Source organism: Zosterops lateralis, assembly GCF_965231275.1.
Source record: "Zosterops lateralis genome assembly, chromosome: 2".
In the NCBI taxonomy this organism is placed as follows: domain Eukaryota; kingdom Metazoa; phylum Chordata; class Aves; order Passeriformes; family Zosteropidae; genus Zosterops; species Zosterops lateralis.
The window spans coordinates 63,744,790-63,766,926 of NC_139763.1; the positions used below are offsets into that span (position 1 = coordinate 63,744,790).

Below are 22,137 nucleotides of genomic sequence, written 5' to 3' on the forward strand. Positions count from 1 at the left end.
TCTGTTGAACAGAGCCAAGTCTCTTTACTTCATTAGATACAAAGTCTTATACACAAAGCAAAGCCTCTGCTATATGCAAGTGTAGGGGGGCAGAGGGAAAAGGGGGAAGAGCCACAGATGTGCATGAAATAACATTTTTTGATTTATTTCTTCTCAGGATATGATTTTTAACCTGGCACAAGATGATCCATCACCTCAGAAAATACATTCCGGCAGCTGCAGAACCTTTTGGTTCCCCATGCAGGAATCTTCCAGGGGGACACATGCTGTTCACAATTACAGGCGGGAGCACATGGGGTGAAGTCACTCTGTTGAGGTTTGGGAGTTGTATTCCTTAGTCTTATGGATGGCTATCCCATAAGGCAAGTGGCAAAACAAGGACTCCTCTCCTCCAGCTTTGCTCCACATGACTGGAGTTTCCAGAATCAAAGAAAGCACAAGCTCTTATTAAAGAAGCTTTTATCACAGCTGGGAATTTCTGTCCTGTCCTCCTCCTTGTATCAGCTCTCTTCTCTCCAAGCTTTTTCTTGGAAGGTCTTCTGTTCCATAGAGGCTTGAATTTGATTTAGAGGCCCTATTCTTTACATCACTTATTTTCAGTATGTTTTTTGGAACTTGTTTTTTTCCAAGCATCTAGTCCTATGTTAAGGTTGCTTGAAATTTCACAGTAAGTTCAAAAGTTACCATGAGAAGAGAATTAGGATGAGAAATGGACAGTGTGACCACATAAGCTTCACCTTCTCAAGAAACCAGTCTAAAAATAACTAAAAAACAAAGATTAATGACCACTGAAAAGAATGCCAAACAGACCCACCAAAGGTAGCTCATACTAAAATATTTTAAACAGAGGAAACACAGAATCCATGTATCTAACTAGAATCCATGTATCTAATGTGGAAATGCACTGGTGTGAATATAGTACCAAAAAAATAATCGAAGAAGAAAATGATCATATCATCTGAGTGAGAAGGGAAGAGCAATCTGTGGATGGGATCATATTTAGAGATGCATAGAAATTAAGAGCCTATCCAAAAACTGTGGTGACTGAAAATAGAAAGATATTATCAACATAGAACTTAAATATCACTACCTGGGAAACTGGATGGACTCAAGAACCAAGGTAATAAAAATGGGATAAAAGTTAAGAGTAGAAAGTATTGGATAATGCTGAATGGTAGACAAGACAGTCTGTAGATGTTTCAAATCCCCAGAAACATTCAAGATCAGATTGGACAGGTCACTGAGCAATCCGATCTAGTTGAAGACATCCATGATAGGGGGAATTGGACTAGATGACCTTTAAATGGTTCCTTCAAACTATTCTATGAATATCTGCTTCAAGCTAGGACTTATCATGAGAAATTATGAAAACAAGCTGCTAGTGACATATACAAACACACAAGTATTTTACAGATGTGAGAAAGACAGATGCAAATCTGTGATGAATCGCAAAAATAACGGTCAGTAGAAATCCAAAGGTATTTATGCCTTCATACGAAGCACTGATAGACTTTCAATGGAACACTGTACACAGCCCTGAACACCCAGAGTCAAGTAAAATCAACAGAAGTTAGAGTGGGTGGAGAGAAGCACACTGGATGGCCAGAAAAATGGGAAGACCAGCATGTTTTGGAGGCTAAAAGGTGCCTACCTTCATAAGTTTAGAATAAAAAAACAGGAAAGCTGAAAAAGTTATTTCAGCTTAAATAACAATAACACTTTATTTATGCAGAAGCAAATGGCTATAAACGGCTGATGAATAAACTTCAGCTGGGAATGTAAAGGTTTCCACCCATTGGAGCTTTGAGGTTTTGAAATTACCTTCTCAACCAGGCACACTACAGAGCATCTGTTCATAAATTTTTGACACTGCTATCTGGCAGCAAGGGACAGGACTGAATAAACCCCTTTCTTTCCCTCTTTCTAGGAAAATGTTTTTCCACCTAATGGTTATTCAACATATGTTTTCATAATATCAAAAATGGATTGTGGACACTCCTGAATCCATAATGGAGAACCAGCCAACTTGTGAAACATTTAGTTTTGATGATGTTATTTCACTACTGCTCTTGAGAGGAGCTTATGAGACCAAGGACAGAAACAGCTGTATCTTACCAGACCAACTCTCCTGGTCTCAGAGGCTGTGTCTCCAAGTCATGAGGAAAATGCCTCAGCAGGGCTGTAGGAGGAAATTAAGTTTCCTAAGCCTGCTGTTTCCATCACTGTAAACAGGACATTTCAGACACCTGGGTTGGAGTGTCCAGCACATTTAAGAAACTCTACTTTTACAAAAATACTTTCATGGAATATCATTCCATCTTTGTTTGGGAGAAAAAAATGCCACTGATTTTATATTAGATAAGCCATAGAAACACCAAAAGGAAACATTAAAACACCACTTTCCAAATGTCAGCCTGTTTCTGTTCAAGTCAGGAAAAAAAGGGAAAAAAACAAACATGAGGACTAAAGCAACGAATTGAATCCAGAGCTGGATGTGGTTTACAAGACACAAGTTTTAGGGTATTCAGTAGCCTGTCAAAGTTAACATCCCTTCATATTCAGAGCATACAGTCTCTCAGAGGTCTCCAACTCTACATACATTTAACCAAGATGGAAAACACAATTTCAAAAAACCTATCTACCTACTTTTATTCTGTTTCCTCAGCAAAGGGGGAAGCTGAAACACAGAGAGATTACAAGGCTTACTAAAGGCCATGTAAAAAAATCAGTGGCTGTGTCAGGAATGCAACCTAGATCATCTGACAACAAAGCCGACACTTTATCAGGCTTCAAAATATCTCTTCTGCCAGTTTATCTGCTCATAAAAAGAATGTACTAAAAAAGAAAAAAATAGAACAGCTATAAAGTACAGAAAGAGATCTAGTTCTGATTGTAGGCACTCTCCACAGTTGCTTTGCTTTTAAGTCATATACTTCCTCAAAATATTATAGTGCAACTGAACTTGTAAGCACAATGAAAGAAAAATGCACACAGTACACAGTAACACCACTCTGCTCAACAGCCCATCCCACTATGAAGTGATTCATTAAAGCAGCTCAGTAACAAAGGCTTTTTCCTGCCCACGAAAGCAAGAATGGAAGACAGCACATGAGCCCATCCATGCACTCTTTGCAGATGCTCCTCCAGAAAAACATTCAGTCCTCAAAAATAAACAAGCAAAAGATTTTACTCCCCATGGAGTATCAGACTTGCCTCAGCTTCCAACCTTCATCAAGTTATTGATCAGAATCAAAACATTTGAGTAACTCATATTGCATGAGAGTTTCTGGAATGGAAAAAAAGACCTTTGTTTCCCTTTCACCACAGTGTGCCATATATTTTGGTCCAGAGCTAGAACCCTTTCTTCATCATTTTGTCTAATTCAGTCTCCACATAATGGAAGAGGTCCTCATTTCTCTTGCCCTTCTGCCCTCCCCAGTGCAGCCCCCTCACACAACCCACATTTTATTTGATACACAGAAGGTTTCAAGGGTATGGAACAAGCAACTTCTCTGCAAATTCTCAGTGAGTTCCAGATTTTGGAAGGTCCACTGCAAATGAGACAGAAGATTAAAAGAAGACGGGACCATTTTATGGCTAAGCTGAATGAATGCCGTATCTGCTTGGAAACTTAATTTTTCCTAAAACTCAAGAATTTACTTATCATCATCAATTTACTTAGCTTTGATGTTGGCTACTTGTTGCATTACCTGAAATGAAGACGGAAATTAGCTGAAACTTCACCTGAACACATGAAACATCACAGTAATGCCTACCATCCCCAGAAATGTCCCTTTTTTTAGCAGATGGCAAATTTCCTTAAGATCAGACATGGAAAAGAAGTAGGCAGCTCTGACATTATTCTGATCACCTCTACAGAATGAGAATAATAATAAGTTGTTCAATAATAAAAAGTTGTTCAATACTGTTATGAAACTTAAGGCACTCACAGTGATGCTCCACTCAAGTGCTGTGGTGTCGCTCTTTAGAAGCACTTAAAGAAATTATTAACTCTCTTCAACTGAGCACTTGAACACCACTTTAGTAAAAAAAAAAAAAATATATAGTCTTTCAGCAAACACGGGATAAAATGTAACATCAAAAAGCAATCTGGTCACTGAGGCAATCTATTTTGATAGATGGTGACACCCTGCTTCACATGTCTTCACATCCCTACAGCCCCTGTGGGAGCCATTCAGCTGTTGCAGGGCCACATGGTGAGCCAGGTCAGGGAAGTGACCCAGGTTGACAAAAAATAGCCTGCTGAGGAAAAAAAGGTCACACAGGTTTCCAGTCCAGTTCTGCCCAGATACAGTCTTCAGCTGTACCAGCACAAGAGGGGAAGAAGGGGGCTGGAAGGAGGGTACAGAGACTGCTGGAGCAGATGCTACAGTTCAAATATTCACCAACCAAACACAGAATGAGGCAGTGATGATCATAAAGGGAGTATAAATGTGTGGTAATACAAACAAAATACTAATCATAGAATAGTTTGGATTGGAAAGAACCATAAAGATCACCTCGTTCCAAGCCCCCTGCCATGGGCAGGGACTCCTCCTACTAGACCAGGTTGCACAGAGCCCCCTCCAACCTGGCCTTGAACACTTCCAGGGATGGGGCATCCACAGCTCCTCTGGGCATCCTGTGCCAGTCTCACCACCTTCACCATAAAAAAATTATTTTTAATATCTAATCTAAATCTATCATGAGTAGACTACAGAGAACAGAATTGAAGTTAAGGGCATTTTAGGTGTTTGACTTTGCTACCTTGCATCCTTCTATTGGAAGTCCTGTGTCTTCACATCTACTACTATTATTATTATTATTGTTATTGTTATTATTATTTTATTACAAAACAGCATTTGCACACTGCAATGCCAGGTAACATTCAGATTCTTACCCATGCAGAAGTGGCATCCTGTGGCACCATACTCACACCAGCACCATTTATCTGTATCACAGAACCACACAGGCTCTCCCAGTCATGCTAATGAACTAGCTAGAAGTGGTAGGTTATTACTTCATGCTCAATAAAACTAGAAATATAGAAAATCAGAGGTTTTACAGCCACGAAATTTGCAGGATTGATGAATCAAGAATATTTGAAATCCCAATTTGCATTTGCTACCACAGAGATCTTTAAAACCTAAAAGATTAAGAATTCAATTCTATGCCTAACTGTAGTCCATAGCAAAACTCCCACAAACAGTCATGCAAAAGAGCTTTCTCAGCTAACGTCTCTGAAGTACACACAATTCTAACAGAATCCTTAACAGCTTCTCATTTACTTAAGTAAAAGGGAACCCAAGTTAAATATCCATTTCTAGTAGGAATAGTAACTGTAGAAATAATGGAAACTGGTAATATAATTTAAATAACACAGGCAGCAGCCAAGAGGGAATAAGACTTCCTCTAAATCTGTTAGTGAAGAACATGGATACTATTTTTACATTTGGTCCAGTATTACTAAACTTACCTCTCTACACAGCATTCACTTGATCAAGTTCGTAGCAAGTCTGATGTGTTACTTCCAATAGCTTCGTAATGGGTTAAAATAATTTCCTACAGCAATAATTTCAGTTTACTCACAATATTAGCCTTTGCGTTTAAGAAAAAACCCAACCTCCCTTAAGCTCCATTAAAGTTTTGCCTGATAAAGAATCAGCATTTCAAGTGGACAAGACGGCTGGGCTGGGTCATTTACACAGGCTGTTCCTTGTGGCAGTTCACACGCACGCTCATCTTCCCTTCATCTCCTTCCCCCCGCCTTATGCAAGTGGCCACGCTCTCATTCCTCTGCATCTCAAGGGCCAGTCCGCAGCTGCAGGCGGCCCGCGGAGAGGAGCAGGAGAAATGATATATTGCAGATATTTTATTTTTGGAAACCACACTGTAAATAAAGCCATTTCCAGAGATATTCCATGGACACGGAGTGCTCGGTCGCAGAGCCAGCGCCTTATGTAACAGGAGGAGTATTGTTTAGGGTTGCCTGCATTAAAGAGCCACTCCTGGTAACACAGTTTACAAAGCTATAAAAAGCCACCAGCGTAACTATCGAGGGAGAGCAGGCAAGCGGTTTATTACCAAAAGGCCGGTGCTAACCGGAAAAAGGGAAAGTTTCATTAAATCACTCAACTTTTCGTCTCTGGGAGGACATCACCTGGGCTGACACTTACTGCGAGAGGAGAGGTGGGGGCTCCTAGGCGGCCCGGCGCAGCCCCATGGCCAGGTGCTGAAGACAGCTCTGCCGCCTCCCCGCAGCCCGCGCCGCCGGCAGCCGCCTTCCTTCACTGCTCTTCCATCCAATTCCGCTGTATTCCCCCCGCCGGCCACCGACAAGTGGCAAGAGACCAGGGATCCCGCGATCCGGCCTCCCGCTCTTCTCCTGCCCAGCGACCGCCGGCCTCTGGAAAAGCGTGAGCAGAAAGGATCACTTGGACATGCACAGGCGCTCACAAGCAGCTGTAAATTTCCACTCCCCGCTGCCTGAGGCTGCACTCCCGGCTCCGCGCTGTTCCTGCTCCGACCAGCCCTGTGTGTGCCTGGCTGTGCGTTTTCCCCCACTGCCCTCCCCGCTTCCCACTCCCTCACTCGTCTTGCTCACAGGCTCTCTCACACACACACACACACCCCAAACTCCACGTCAGAGGAACACGTGGAAAAGCAAAGGATGAAGCGATCACTCCGCCGAGAGATTTCCCCAGGGTTAAGGGAGGACATGCGACAATTTCGCATCACTTCTGTAAGTTTCCATTGCTCTCCGAAGTCTGTCGGTGCACGGGGAGGCATCGCTGACGGCTCCTCGCACCATCACATGGCGTAGGCTGCTGGAATTAAATTATTCACCTTGCCGTCCTGCTAGGAATGCAAATAAGGGAGCCCAACAGCGGGTTGTTGTTACAAGATAATAATAAAATCAACATGCTCACGCACCACATCTTTCAGCAAAGTCCTGTCCAGAAAAGCTGAAGTTAAGCTGCTTCCTGCCCGACTATATATTATTACACAAAGATCCATATACTTTTGCACAATAACACTTGAGGGCATAAAACCTCCCCTGACCTGCAGTATACTCTGAGCAAAATTTAAATCCTGACAAAGAAAAACATTAGCCCAAAATATTTTTTCAAAGGCTAATGTGATGGGGAAAAAAAATCATAAAGTGTTCTGAAACAAGTACTACCAGCTATTATCAAGCATTCAAATACAGCAAAATGTAATTAAAGGAATTTTTAGTGCTTCACTTTCCTCTCTCCCAAAGGGAATGGCAAGTGCTGTCCTCTCTGCCCCCAGCTGTTGAGAGCAGGGAAAGAAGGATGCTTTATTATGGGCACTACAAGGTGGGATTTGAAATGTATCCTCATCTGGATCTTGGCCGAGTCCCAGCAGGGATGTGTGCCCAGCATGTCTTTCTGCCAAGCTCTCCAGCTTGGGGGAAAAACTTTATCTCCCATCGCTTCTTCCTCAGGGTATAGCCTAGCCAAAGTCCTACATTATTAAAAATAATTTGGTATGCTACATTTGCTTGGGGAGTTAGCAGCACTTCAGTTGCATCAGATCTTGGTTTAAGGCTCACCTGCAGTAGCTATTCACAGCCCTACAATAAAGGCAGCCAAAATGCATGAGAAGCCTCATTTCTGAGGAATACAGATGAAACAGACACCTTTTAAAGGGCTACCAGCTTTTGGTTGCAATGCCAGCTCTGAACTGAAGCACTCAGGAGTATCCCAAATCCTCACGTTGAAGAGCCACTCACCTGTCCCTCCTGGGCTCAGAGAGGCAGGAGCCATTCCTGCTCCCTTAATCTCCCTGCATTTGCTCCTGCCTTTACACAGGATGTACCAAGCCAACCTTAAATCAGCAGATTCGTACTCTCAACTTACCTCTAAAGCACACCACCATTTCTGCTCACACATTCCCTGACAGATCATCAAGATCCTGCAGCCCTGTGTTTTTGGACTGCCCTGAACAGCACTGGGAACAGACATTAATTAGTGCTGCTCCTGCTGCGCCAGAAAACACTGCAACAAGTGACACCAAGTGGCAATTTCTGCTCCAAAACGCTTGTGAAATATTCTTCCAGCACTGAATTAAAGGCTTCACATTAGCCACCATTGACCAGGTTTCCTCTTCAGGCCACCTCCAGAGAGAGGCTCAGCAAAGGGCACTGGATACCAAGCTCTGAACAGGATGAGCCACTCTTTGAGGCAGCCTCCTTCTCCACAAAGCTTAGGAGGCACATAAACAATCTGCACAGATGTGTCATAGCTTGAAGGACTTGGGGAGAAAAACTGGCACTGGGCACCTTTTTGTGGGTGCTCTGCTCTGTCGCAGCTGGGTGGGGAGAGGGAAGGGGTGCTGGGCCTTGTGGTACCTTACAGCCACTCTGGCGTTGGCCCTTTCTTTTTTTATCAGACACCTCGGCCTTTGGGTAAACAGTGAAAGTCAAATGATAAATGCTCTGCCCTTGGGCTACTTCTCAAGGTACCGGCGTTTTCTAAGGCAACACAACAATCGAAGTACATCACTGCTTCCACTGTGTGTTTTTAAGAGAAAAACTTTTTTTTTTTTCCTCCTACCTGTCTCAAGAGAAAATATATCTTTTCTATTCTAAATCCACTATCACTTCAACAGGTAAAACCCCAACTTTTTGTTGTACCATGGAGTTCAACAGTGGTAGGTGCTACCCTGAAATCGAACTACCACAAAAAAAGTTTGAAATATCACAAAAAAACTGTTTTAGTTGCACATAAGGGGCCCCAGTGGGGATAATTTGTGTATCACAAATACTCCATAAAGTATTTGCAGACCATTCTGAGTATCCCGGCCCTTCGGAAGTATAGGAAATTTATCTCCAAGTAACAATCCTGTTTCAGACTTAATATACCTCTTTTCCTCATCCAGAGGAAATTCAATAAATTGAATTTGCACTCAATTACAGTTCAACTTTGCCCATCTTCTACCTGAGGAAGTATTTTAGGGCTTTAATAGGAGCCTTATACATAGTGGAAGAGGAAGAAACCCACCTGCCTCCATCCCTGTATGGCAGAAGAAGAAACTGTGCAAAGCAAGGTAGCTACAGGGGCAGGGGAAAAAAGATTCTCTGCTATTCCAATACTCTGTTTCATCTTAAGTAGTTAATTCTCAGATGACAGGAAAAGGCCTCAAACCATTCAATAGGAATTAAGCCATAATTACTTGGTGCTCTTATCTGTTTGTTGGGGTTTTTTGTAATCAAGAGGTTATTAAATATTTCCAAAAATGTCTTCTTCAATTCTTAATTTGTAGCCATCTAAAATCTAGAATGATGTAATAATAAATAGACAAAAAATCATTGCAGTCTCAAAGTACATGCAAAAAAAAAAAATCTCTGCACTGGTAAAGTACTCCAGCTTCCACATATTTAATTATATTTGTTTCCTTTAAAGAGAGCAGAGTCCTCGGGCTAAGGCATGGTTAAAGTACTTTTGAGAAATGTTTGTCCTTGTTTTCATAACTTAAAATCATTCCATCTAACAAAGAACAAAGGAAGAAAACCTCAGTTGATTTTTCTTGCCCTTTACAATTATTTTCTAATGTGGAAAAGAGAAATTAGGGAACTTCAACAATGAGTGAAATTGCAATAAATTACAGCAGCAGATGATAAACACACGGCATATATATATTAATTCTGCTTATTTAATCATCCACTTCCAGTCTGTCTACCTCCTCTGAGATTACTTCCAGCATTCCAAAGCCCTAAGCAGCCTCTAATAATAATAACAACAACAACATCCTTCCTTCCCCCCAAATTGCTCAATGCCCCAGGCCATCAAAATTCAGTTCTCCACAGCAACAGGTTTAGTTGTGTAATGCTGAATATTAAGAAGAGAAGCTTTAGCATACTAAAAAGATTCTCCCACCCTCCAAAACCTGAAAACTAAAGAACACCCTCGCAGAATTTCATGCTATTCTTACAAATCCCAAGATATCAACATTTTGGCAGTTTATTGGGGTGGAGGGAAACTAAAACCAAGTAATTTATATAATCTACATCGTAAAGCTGTTACACTTTAACTCAAAGCATTTAGCTTTACAGCAGAGCAATATAAACAGTGCCCAACAACACTTCTAAAACCTCATAAAATGAGATGCTTTACAGTAACTTTGTACTTCTGTGCTATTCTGCAAGTTCACAGATACTCAATTTCTTCAGATCCCTGCAAGGAGCAATGTGGCCACTTCAGATTAATGCAAATAAATTCTTCTTCATCGAGTAGATTCCACATACAGACATACAACACTCACACTTTCTTTCCATATGATCTCAGAGGGAGACAAGCTTGGAACTGAGCCTGTATATCAGTCCCCAAAACAGCTACCAGCATCAAAAGGCAAATTATTATTTGGCTGCTCATCCAAATACAAAATAAGGCAAAAAAAGAGGTACAGTCTATGGAGGCAGCTGGTTTTCCCTACAGCCATGTAAAAAGCAGCAAAGCCTCTGGCCTCTCTCGGGACTAGAAAATGGAAATTTCTTCAGTGAAGTGTGGAAAACAGAGGGCAGCAAGATGCAGTGGCTGACCTGTAGCTGCATTTTAGCTGAAGTTAGTGGAAGGATTTAAATGGATGCTTTATATAAGCTACTCCTAAAAATGCAGACATGTCTTCAATGATTATTTTCCCCTTTTCTTCCTCCTAGCTCCCTCTAGTGCTTTTAAGAACATACGGCCTTTTCCTTCCTGATTTATTTAATGCAAATACAGTTGCTAAGATGATGTTTAATTTAGTTGGGGTTTGGGGGGGGTTTAAGATCTGCAATAGCTCTTACAAACTGCTCATGGTTTTTTTTACTGAATATGTTATTCATGTGTCAATCACTCCAGAAGTCAAGCACTGACATTGGCTTTTCTACCAGAAACTTTTGTGTATTAATACTCTATGTACAGGCCAGTGTATTTAAAAGTTTACTCATTTGAAAGGCATCCAGCTCCATCATTAAAGAAAGTCAATTAAAATTAATCCCTTTCCTTGAGCATTCCCACTCCCAAGTGAATTGTGTCTAAACAGAAGGTTACTACAGCCCAACAGCTGAAAAATATAGCATATTAAAATTTTATGTCTACCCTAAAGTCACTTATAAAATGTTAATTGTGCCCTTTATCTACTGTATCCCAACACAAAACACAAATAAGAACCATACCTGCACTCCCACTTTTATGAGTGGAGAAACAGTAAACTCACGACAACGTCATGATTTTACCTGCAGATCGTGCAAACAGAAACTATCCCCCCAAAATCAGTGACTGCCAGAAAACACAAGCAGGTATTTTTAAAATAATTAAAGCTTTCACCTCTCCAAACGGCTTTTTATCCCAGTTCTGTACATTCAACCACCTTAGTGGCTATGTTTCTTTTTTTCTTTAAGGTCCATTTACAGAATTAAAAATGGGAAGAGAAAGACCATTTCAAGAGGTGCAACAAAAAGCTTTGCTGAAGACCCAAAATGTGTGCCAGTCTTGAGGTTTCCATTGCAGCACACTAAAAAACTGCTTTTCCTCACGGAATTGAAAAATTCTTTCAAGTGTATAAAAGCATTTATCTGCGATCTCCCATTTCCAAAACAGTCAAACAGTATTAATAGTGTTTAATCTTCTTGAAAGTACTGAATTTAGTTACTTGTCTCCACATAACTTCACCAAGCACTTTTCTTAATGATAGGCAGCACAGGGTACTGCAGGTTAAGATATCCCCTTCCACCAGACTCACTAATGCAAAAACCCCAATAAATATTCCCTACAACTTCCTTGCAGGTCAAAGGCAACAAAGCACCCCTAAGCAGAACTTTAAACTTCCTAGAAGTGCTTGAAGCTGAAAGCTGTATTACTGCATATTCACCTCAGCAACGGTGATATGCAGTGAAAATGTTGGGCAGATCAACATTTGGGCCCTTTGATGCCTGTAATTTCTTGATACACAGCGTGTGGCTGTGTCTGAAAAGCTGGAAGGCAGTTTGCTATTTAAGACTTTTCCTCTACTGACCACTACTACAGAAGCTTCATCAGATATTTTCAAGGTGACTTGCAGACAAACAAAATTAAGTTAAATTTAAAACACAAGTTAAATGCTCCAATGAGGCACTCACTGTAACACCCAATTTAGTATGAGGAAACTGAGATGGCACCAAGCAAACACCCAAACGTGTGCACTCTAAAATGTACTGTTAAAGAAAATCAGGAGATAGGAATTGTCTTTTGGACCAGAAAAGATCCATTAAATCTTATCTCTAAGAGGGGCTGACACCAAGAGCAAAGTAGAAAAAGAAACATATACCAGAGGAAGAACTCCTGTACTCCTCTTCTGCTTCTGGCACTTAGCACCTTTGAGGTTTCCTCGAGCATCATCCAAAATCACTGTGATGAAGAGCTACACACCTTTCACTTTAAAGAACCCTAAGAGGCACAATTCGCCTTCTAGGGGGACTCTTAAATCCCTTCTGCTATACTCAGATACAACACATTGCTTAAAATTGCTTCTGACTGTCAAAACTGAGCAGCCAAGTCAGACTGCTATTTCCTGTAGATGAGGGATCAAACAAGACAAGCTCCAGCATCAATTTATTGCATTCCAGTTAGTTCCTTCTTCAGAGCAGCAAAGCCAGGGTTTACCTGCAGAACAATTATATTTTTCAGGTGGTCACCCCTAGACAAGGGAACAAGTACTATCAGAAAGTTCCATATAGAGGCATGGTGTTATACCCATGAAGAAGATGAGTTCAGACCTAAGGATTGTCAGTTCCTATTTTTGTCACACTATGTGATCTTGGAAAAGCCACTTAGTCTTCCCATTGGAAAATTTATGCATTCAAAACCATAAGGTGCTTTGACACTACAGTGATGGAACCCAAACAAACACAGCAGGCAGTACTCAGCTTACTTGTGTCCTTTTCCTGCAGACTGGGATAACAGTCCTGCAGTTTGTGTGATGCAGGTCTCCAGAGACCGTGCCCACAGACACAACAAACTTCCGAGTCTCTTCTCATGCAGGTTAAGAATCCTACTAAAGCAGAACAGTCGAAACAAAACCAGAATATTAGGCTAAAAGTCTAAACTGCTGCTTTCAGATGTAGAATTACAGTGGGTTTTTTTTCCTCGGTGTCAAATAATGAAACCCAAGTATTACTATAATTCTTGAAAAATGGCTGGTATACTTAAACAAGTGTTGCCCTAAACTGACTTGCCTAAAATCACACAAGAAAATCTCTGGTGGCCAACACTGTTTCCCTGAAGAAAGAGAACTCACAACTTCTCACATTTTGCTCTTTACTGGTTTTGTCTTGCAACAACATTAATTTAACATATTGGAAAAGGACTGGGAACCTTGAGAACTCATCAAGCTGAAGTTGCACGAGGAGAGATTTTCTTCACAAGTACCCCAAAGTCATTCCTCCTGACAAACAATTAAGTATATTCATCACTTGTCAGATTGCAAACATATTTGCTTTCATGTGACAGATACATGGCCAGTCAATGAAACACAAGGTGTTTACACTTTTCTGTCCCACAGTAAGTATTTTACCATGATTTTAATGTTATCTTCCTGTTAGGTGGTGAACAGTCCCTGTTGTCAAGAAGCCCCTATTTCAGATTTTAGTAACATATTTTTCTGGCCCCAGGAAGGAGCCTCTAGTGCCTTCCTAAAGACCTCTGTAGTCCAGTCTAGGCAAAAGTTGACGATATTGAGCAAATTAATGTGTAGGATAGTCTTTGAAGCCCAATATTGTTACTTCCCAGTGGGGAAAACCTATCCATGCACATTCCCACACTACTGAAAAGCCACGTGCTGTTCTCCTCATCCATGTTGCCTAACAACTCATATTACAAATGAATTATGCTGTCAGACACATAAAACTACAACGTGTCCAATTAAGGGCTGAGTTCCTTTTGTTTTAATTAATAGACCAGGGCCATGCCTTGAAGTCCTAAAATGGCAGCAGGCATGCTGCACACTGGCATTTTTTAGCCAAGTCTGTCCTGAACAAGGATCAACATGAGCAGTGTGTTCATCTTCAGGACAACTTCTGTTTTGGAGGGAGAGAGCACCTCTGGCACCTGGGTGTGCTTTGATTCAATTCCATTTCTGTGTAGCCTCAACAGTGGAGATCCCTGACAGGCTCTGGATATCTGGAAGAAAACCATTTGCCAGATGACATAAATGGCAAGCTCTAGAGATATAGGTTGTAATAGGTCAAATATGCTCATGGAAATCTTTTTGGCAAACATCATTCCTCGAGACATCTAATGAAATCTGACAGCTTCAATATCACACAGCTCACAGATCTATACTCACAAACTTTGCCACACTCTCTAAAAATAGTTTCAGAAATCAGTTTTCTCATGCTAATGGTTGCTCACATACCTGTTCCCTTCCCATGGAAGCAACTGATAATTTTCTTCCCTGTGTGTGCTTTTACAGTGTGCATTCACAAAATAACTTTATCTGCCATCAAGATCTAGACCTCTGAAGAGTAAAAGACTGCTACTGTCCACTTACAAAAGTCATGTTTAACGCTGAAATAAGTAAGGTGTACACATCTCAAATGAAAAAATAGTCTCAAGACATATCAGTCCAGACATGAGAAGTTATCCACCATCTTTGCAAACAAATAATATTTTTAGCTAGATGCTATCTGAGCATGATCACCTCCAGAATGTATTTTCTAATATATATGCATGCAGCCCCTTGAATTTATGAGACCTGAAGACCCAATGGCAGAATTCAGAGACAAATATCTCAAAACTGTTTCATTCTGAACTGCAGTGCTCATGAGGACACAAAATTATGTCTGGCATTGTTGCAAATTTTGGAGTTTCCACCCAAGTACCACTGAAAAGAAATGGCTTGTTTTCTGGGACCAGGCAGAATCCCGTGAGAAGGTCACCCAGCAAGGGTCGTATCAGTTCAACTTTCCATGACCACAGCAAGACAGTCTCTCCTAGCTGTCATCATGGGATGAAATTACTTTCACGAGCACAAGAACTTCCATTGAAACATTTCAGCACACAAAGGCCTGTATCCAGAGAGCTGCACAGCAGCCAGGTAACCAAAGATGTGAACATAAGCTATTTAATACCTTGTCATTTAACCCAACAACCACATCACCTATTTTTATGATTTTCCATTTTAAAAAAACCTAAAAACAGATGACACAGAAGTTCAAAAGTAACAAGTAGTATGACTCTGTCCTCTGTGACAGTTTACACAGACTGGCTTTTCTTTCAAAACTAAGGACATGTTCTATATGATTCCTACACTTACAGAATAAGACCTTATTTGAATTTACAATAAGTTTGAAATAGATCTTTTTGTTCTTCTCAAAACAATAAATGAATGTTGTTACTACCAACAAAGGAGTTCTAAATATTCAAAGATTTACTTGGGTTCCTGGAAGCTTAACAGCTTCTTGAACAAGAGGAGCTTTTTAAAAGCTTTTTTATCTTGACACTAATTTCAAGTGCTGGAGAATCTGTGAAGTCCACTAATAACATAGTGCAACAGTTAATTGGTTACCACTTTCAGTGTTTGGGTTTTTTTTCTTTTCTGCAAATTCATATTCTGTTTTACTTTCTGCTCCCTGCCAGTGCGATTCGTGTTTGCAAATGAGCTCTTTGAAGGCTCTCCATTTTATTCATGCATAAATATGTGATCAAAACACTTCGAACTCAGAATTTACTTCTTCATCACCATCTACATTAAGTGTACAGATACAGTTTTCCAACACCTATAACAGAACTGACTTCAATTTAAAAATGTCTTGAAGATAACCCATAAAACCTGATTGTTTTACAGAAATGAGGTCATTAATACTAAAGAAATCTCCCACTCTGCACTCAGTGTACTCAACTCCTGTCATCTCTTGGCTACCACTCATCTACAGGGATTGTCTTGTCCACTGCCTGTTGTCCATGAGTCTTGACACCTTGAAGTATTTTCAGATATTGCTCCTCATCTTTTAAGGCATATCCAGCCTCTTCCCATGGTAATTAACTTTGCAAAGCTTTGAGTCCATCTTTCAAAAGAGTCAGCCAACAGGCTCTTTGATTCAATCAAATACATGAGGCTATGCCATTATTTGTCATCTTTCTACCCTGCGTGGCCTAGATAAAACTGTCAGAAAGGATTGTGCATTTTCTTTCAACTGTGTGCTCATTTGGGGATTTATTTCTTTTTTTTTTTTTTTTTTTTTTGCAAACAAACATCCAATGACTGAATATCAAAAAATTATATATCAATTTAAATATTCTTATTGACAGTAATATTTTCAAGATTGAATTATTTTGCCAGAATACATCAAACCCATAATCTAATAGAAATATGAGACATTTTATAATATGTTTTCTATTAATCATGTTGAATACTTTGCTGCATGACAATCCTTAAAATTTTGGAGTTTTACATTAGACAAAAAAAAATAAAATCTATCTCCATGAATTTTGAAAAGTGTTCTTTCAGTCTTTATTTACTGCTGGAATATGATGGATTTGTTCACAGTTATGTGATTATTTGTAATATTCATCTTTGTTCTCACTACAGAAACATGGAACAGTTCTGTATTTTCATCATTGTTGACAACTTTAGCACAGCCATCAGAAAAATGTCACTGTTCTTTTTGCTCCCAGTATAAATCCCAAATAAAATCAAGTGAATTTTCTGTAATCATTTTTATAAAACTTAATTGTACTTATTTCTATAGATATTGGCTGCTGCCCTGGAACCATTTCTAAATCAAGACGTGACCCTCCCTTTGCTGAAACCCTCTTTTTATATTTGTATCTATTCCAGACAGCCATGTGTTCCCACATCCTCAGGCACCCCCCAGCTTTGGGAGGCATTCCTGTAGGCAGGGCTGGAAGAGGATCGGTGATGTAGCAGCACATCCCATCACATTGCACAGAGATCTGCTGAGTCCCTCAAGTTTTTGCAGCAGTCCTCTCCCATGGCCTGATAATGACCTGTGCTGAGACCTTCGGAACCCTGGTGAGGAGACACTTAGTTTACAGCGTGGAGGAAGTTCATCAAGGGAGGAAAAAGAATGGATAACATCTCTGTGCATTTTTAACTAGCATTTAACTGCTGCCCAAGAAACCAGAATAGCATAAGGATATCTCAGCAAATCTGCTAGCATCTTCCCTTCCCTGACATAAGGGAGGCACATGGAAGAATTGTAGGGGAGTGTACCTCCTCACACTAATGTTGCTTTCTTGAAGGGAAAAACTTTCCCAAACAACACACAACCTAAAGACCATCAAGCCAGATTGACCTCATGGTACATTCAAACCTGTCCTCATTTAAACTGCCTTCAACGTAAAGCACTTCATCTTTTACTTCCATATTTTGCCCAGGCTGTGTGTAATCCTTGCAAACAGAGTGGTACAGATGTTGCAAGCAGCTACAGACCTAAACATGGATTACAATCCAGGTAAAGGATTGTAAAAGACAAGACCTATTAATGGCCTGCAGGTAAGAAGTAGGACCAATGGTCAACACAATTGCTAAGTAATAAGCTTTTATTTAGAAGGTTCAGCCTTATTTGGCTTGCTTATTTAAACTAATACGTTAAAAAAAAATTACCCCACCCTCCACAGAGTTTTCTCAGGGATTATAAGATATACACAATATTTGCCCTAACAGAGGACTACAACCAGCATGCAGTCCTGCACCTTATATGGTTCAATTTGGTCCTTACCTCTAACAACAAATAAATCATATATTGCAGACAGCTTCTCTTGTAGCCAAAAGTAACAGGTGGTGAACAACCACCATGAACTGGTAGTCCAAAATAATTGTTTGAAGGATTGAAAGAGAGCAGTCTGACTGCCAGTGAACTGCAGAAAGTGAGAGTACACAATTAAGAGGTACACTTGAAGAGGGAAAGCTGACACAGCCGTGCCTCCCTGCTGACATATGAAAATAGGCAAAACAAAGAGCTGAATGCTCAGGACACTACAGCTGCTGGAAGTGAACCTTTCCCACATAATATTAATCTCTCCGTATTCAGAGGTCTCCAGTGCCTTGACTTAAAAAGCCGCATACAACTTTCTTCCCACACTTAAGAGCAAACAAACTGTATTTTTGCTGCAATAAATTTGCATGCATAAATTTGTACAAGTGCCTTTGGGCCACACTGACACAGGATCTTTGAGAAAGACTGCCCAAAGATCCGATGGCTGTCACACAACTGTCCCCACATTTCAAAATCCAGTTATGCAGCAATACTTTCTTCTATCTTAATTACTGACCCTTGCAGCAGGAAAAACAAGGTACAAATATTACTGTGATATCAGAAGGGGTGTTTTTAACTCATGCTGTAAAATATTTTTAAAATGTTGTTTCACAATTTATCAAGTTGCTCTAAGGACACATTGCTGTCAAAATGAGAATTCTAGCCCTTACTGCCATCAACTCCCTTCCATCAGTTCTAGGAATGACATGACTGCAGAGGGAGGTGCATCAGCCTGCTGGGCACCACGAAAATTTAACAGTCAGAAAAAACCAAACCCCTTTTATCTCCCCTAAAAGTGCAGCTTTTGGAGAAGTGAGAAGTGTGGGGAACTTACTAAATGTAAATTGTGTGAAATTTTTGGAACTACCTCTATCAATATGGAAAGAAAAAAAAATCCATCCAGTCATGAACATTTTCTTGGGGGGGGGGAATACAATTTTAAAATATTTCTACAATATGTGGGAGCAAAAACAGTTTTTAAAAAAATCCTGTCCCTTTTTGCTGATTTCTACACCCAGGTTGCAACCACACATCTTAATCTGTTAATACAAGGGTTGTAACACCTTGCTACAAATTTGTTAACAAAATAATTTCATTCTTAAAAATGATCCTTCACTCTATGTGAAAGCAAATTATGCTACCAAACGACTTCTCAAGTAACTGGTTCATCACAAACTTGACAGAAACCAGTTCCACACATTTCACTGTGATACACAGCAGTGTTTGGTGGGCTTGTTTTTTAATGCACTTTTATATGTCTAGAAGCATTTAATCCATTTAATCTTATCAAAGCTTTTTTTTTTTTTTTTATGCCAGCCTGAATGTAATTAATCTAACTTGTGATTACTTTGTTACAAAAAGCATATGCATCCACTTCTGTGAGAGGAATGCCAAATTCATACACTGGAGTCACTCTGGTAACATTTCTTAAGAAAAAATGCTTTTTTTTTCTTAAGAAGAAAGAGTTACAAAGATTTGGGCCCACAGTTCACTTAGTGAAAGAATGTTAAACATATTTTCATCACAGCATCTTTGATTCATTGTATTTGGTTCATTGTATTTACAACACAGCTTCTTTGGTCATTTGAGAATTTTACAGGGGAAAAAAGGTAATAACAAAGTTAAAGGCGAGCACTCATGAGAGGAAACCCATTTGTCTCCACTGTCTGTAAAAAGGCAGGAGGGGATTTTGATCCAGCACAATTGAGAACACAGAGAAGTCCAGGCTCTACTGTGTGATAAGACCATCTAAAATAACCTAGATATGGTAAATATTCTGCTCATACCATCACTTTGCTTATACTATAGAATTAGTTGGCTCAAACACTTTAAACTGAGATAAATTACACCAACAATAAAATTTGAAAGCAATCCATTGATTTCCAGATGCTCATTTTGCACCCAAGCCACCTCCAATTCCATGAGAAAAGCACAAATACCAAGTGGCTCTACAGCAAATTAGATGGGAAAAGTTATTCAGATAAATATAGCTGAGCCAAATAAGTTTTTGTGGGTTTGCCTTGTTTGTTTGTTTTTGTTTAGGTTTTTTGGTTAGTTGGGTTTTTCAGTTTTTTGTTGGTTTGGGTTTGGTTTTTTTTTGTTTGTTTGTGGGTTTTTTTGTTGGTTTTTTTTTGGGGGGGGGGAGGGGTTTTTTTTTTGTTTGGGGGGTTTTGTTTGGTTTTGTTTGTTTGTTTTGTTATTTGGGGGGGATTTTTGTTTGCTTGGAGTTTTTTGTTGTTCCATTTTTTTTTTAACCCCAACCAGTCCCCTGAGTAATGCCGCAAAGGAACAGGGAAGCACAAGAAGCACAGGGACATCTGGACTGTTTCTTTCTTTGACAGTGTCAATTTTAAACATTGAGGGGACTGTGGCTTCCCTAACCCTTCAAAATGCTTATAAACAAACCCAAATTAAAAAAAAAAAAATTAATATGACAATACTCTCTTCCATTCTTGCCCCTCCTGTTTTTCACACGTTACTGCTGGTTCCACACCTCTACCAAGTTAAGTCAAACCAAGTGCTGATGCAGTACATTGAACTGGATCGAGGAAAAAAATCAACTAAAAAATTATAATTTTCTTCAACTAAATTGATTTCTCCACAGGAAGCTGTGACTAAGGACTGTTTAGTCAGAATATTCTTATGAAGAGCTCTATTGTTGAGCCTCCACACCACAACATGGATCTACCCTGTTTTCTAAGGTTTTAGTCAAATTCCCTTTAGTACATTAGAAACCTTACAGGTTTCAGTTTTATTTGAAAGTGGTTATTTCACCACACACAATAATGACTTCAGGTTGTTTTCCTATGCCTCCTTTTGATGGCTTTTATTAGTTCAAGTCCAATTCTACACCAGGCACTACCTCTCTGGCCTTGGCACAGCAGTTACTAAGACCAGCATCAGCCCATCAACCTATCAGCCAGCACCACAAGGGCAGCTGCCTCCACACTTGGATTGAAAAGTTAAAAGACAAGTCAGAATGAAGTTGTAGGGGTCCCCACAGATTATCTCTTCAGAGTGGGAACACCACAAATTCATTAATTCTTGCAGATTGCTTAACGTGTTCATTTAATGAAAATAGTTTGTGTGCATATTTTACCCTTCAGGCAAACCCACAAAGAGCCATGAAAAGGGTCAGAATGCTTTACAACCACAAGCCTTACTTCAGAAAGTATCAGTGAAAATTTATTTCAGATAAATATACTGCTGTATACATGAAAAATGAAGATAAAAAGGGGTTTAGGCATCCATTTATTTTGGATTCCTTTCATCATATACATCTACTGCCTGGTTTCCAGAGATCCCAGGCCCTTTCAAATGCACTTGTAATCACAGGCTTTCAGATCTTGTTAATTCATTCACGTCACCCAAAATTAGAGGGCAGAGTTTTAGGTCTTAATCAGTGTGGTGGGGCTGTGCCACAGCAAAGGCAGCACATGCTGCTCAACTTGGTTCCACATTATCTAATATCCCAACCAGTCCTTGGTTTCTGTGCTCACGCAGCTGCCTGGAATCTTTGCTGGCAATGAACACCGAGACTGTAAGACAGAAATACGGCTGAAACTTAAAACGTCTCTACTACGTAAACAGTCAGGAAAGATGAAATCCATTGTATTACCAGTTTCCAAATGCAGAGCTTGAAGAAAATGCCAGCCAGTGGATGGTTAAGAGTTTCAGCATATTGGGCCAGATTCCAAAACCCTCAAGCCAGTTAGTAATTAACAGACATCTAGGTCCTCCACATGAAAGAAGTCTATTGTTAAAACAGTGACACAAATTTTTCCTTTCCTTTTCCTAGCCAGTCTCTGCCTGTGTTTTAAGATTCCCTTAGGACTATAACAGCCTATGATTTTAGAATCTCCACTTCTCAAACAGACAATTTGTTGGACTTTCAGTTGCCAAGAATGCAAACATGCTTACACCAGAGGTAGAACAAAATTAATTTACAGGCTTCTCAGAGACCCATAATCTTCCCTTTCTTTCATTTAATACCTGGAAACAAATAATATCTGAATAACTTTCTACTGTATCTACTATAGCAAAAGGATTACAAAACATAGTAACAAAACGTACTGAGGGCCTGTAAATAGTCTGAGATGAGTCCAATTAGTGAGCAACAGATCTACAGGGAATATTAGCCTGTGTCTTCAATAGATAATGATGTGTTACAGCAAAATTTCTAAGATAAACCAAAGGCTGCATCACTAAAACTATTTGGTTGGCAACCAATTTGTAAAATAGGAATGATCTGTGATCTGCATAGAATTGCCTGTTCTCTGTTGTGTCACCTCACTGAAGACAGATGTGTGAATAACAAGAGACTACATACAAACCACACAAACTAATAATCGATGTAATAAAAGAGAAGATTATGT

The 22,137-nt window shown here is 39.9% G+C and overlaps 1 protein-coding gene across 4 annotated transcripts in view; it reads right to left on the bottom strand.

Moving 5' to 3' along the window:
* The window catches only part of CAB39L (calcium binding protein 39 like), a 61,344-nt gene that overhangs the window by 36,989 nt on the left and 2,218 nt on the right, over positions 1-22,137 (bottom strand). Inside the window, exons 1-2 of one of the 4 annotated variants that reach the window (XM_083855136.1) lie at positions 6,631-6,735; positions 6,177-6,406 (exon numbers count right to left, since the gene is read on the bottom strand). The gene's annotated coding sequence lies outside the window, so the exon portion shown is untranslated. Of the gene's footprint in view, positions 1-5,476; positions 5,944-6,176; positions 6,407-6,591; positions 6,609-6,630; positions 6,736-22,137 lie in introns of those variants that run through there. The other 3 variants (XM_083855137.1, XM_083855135.1, XM_083855138.1) reach the window with 3 other exon arrangements.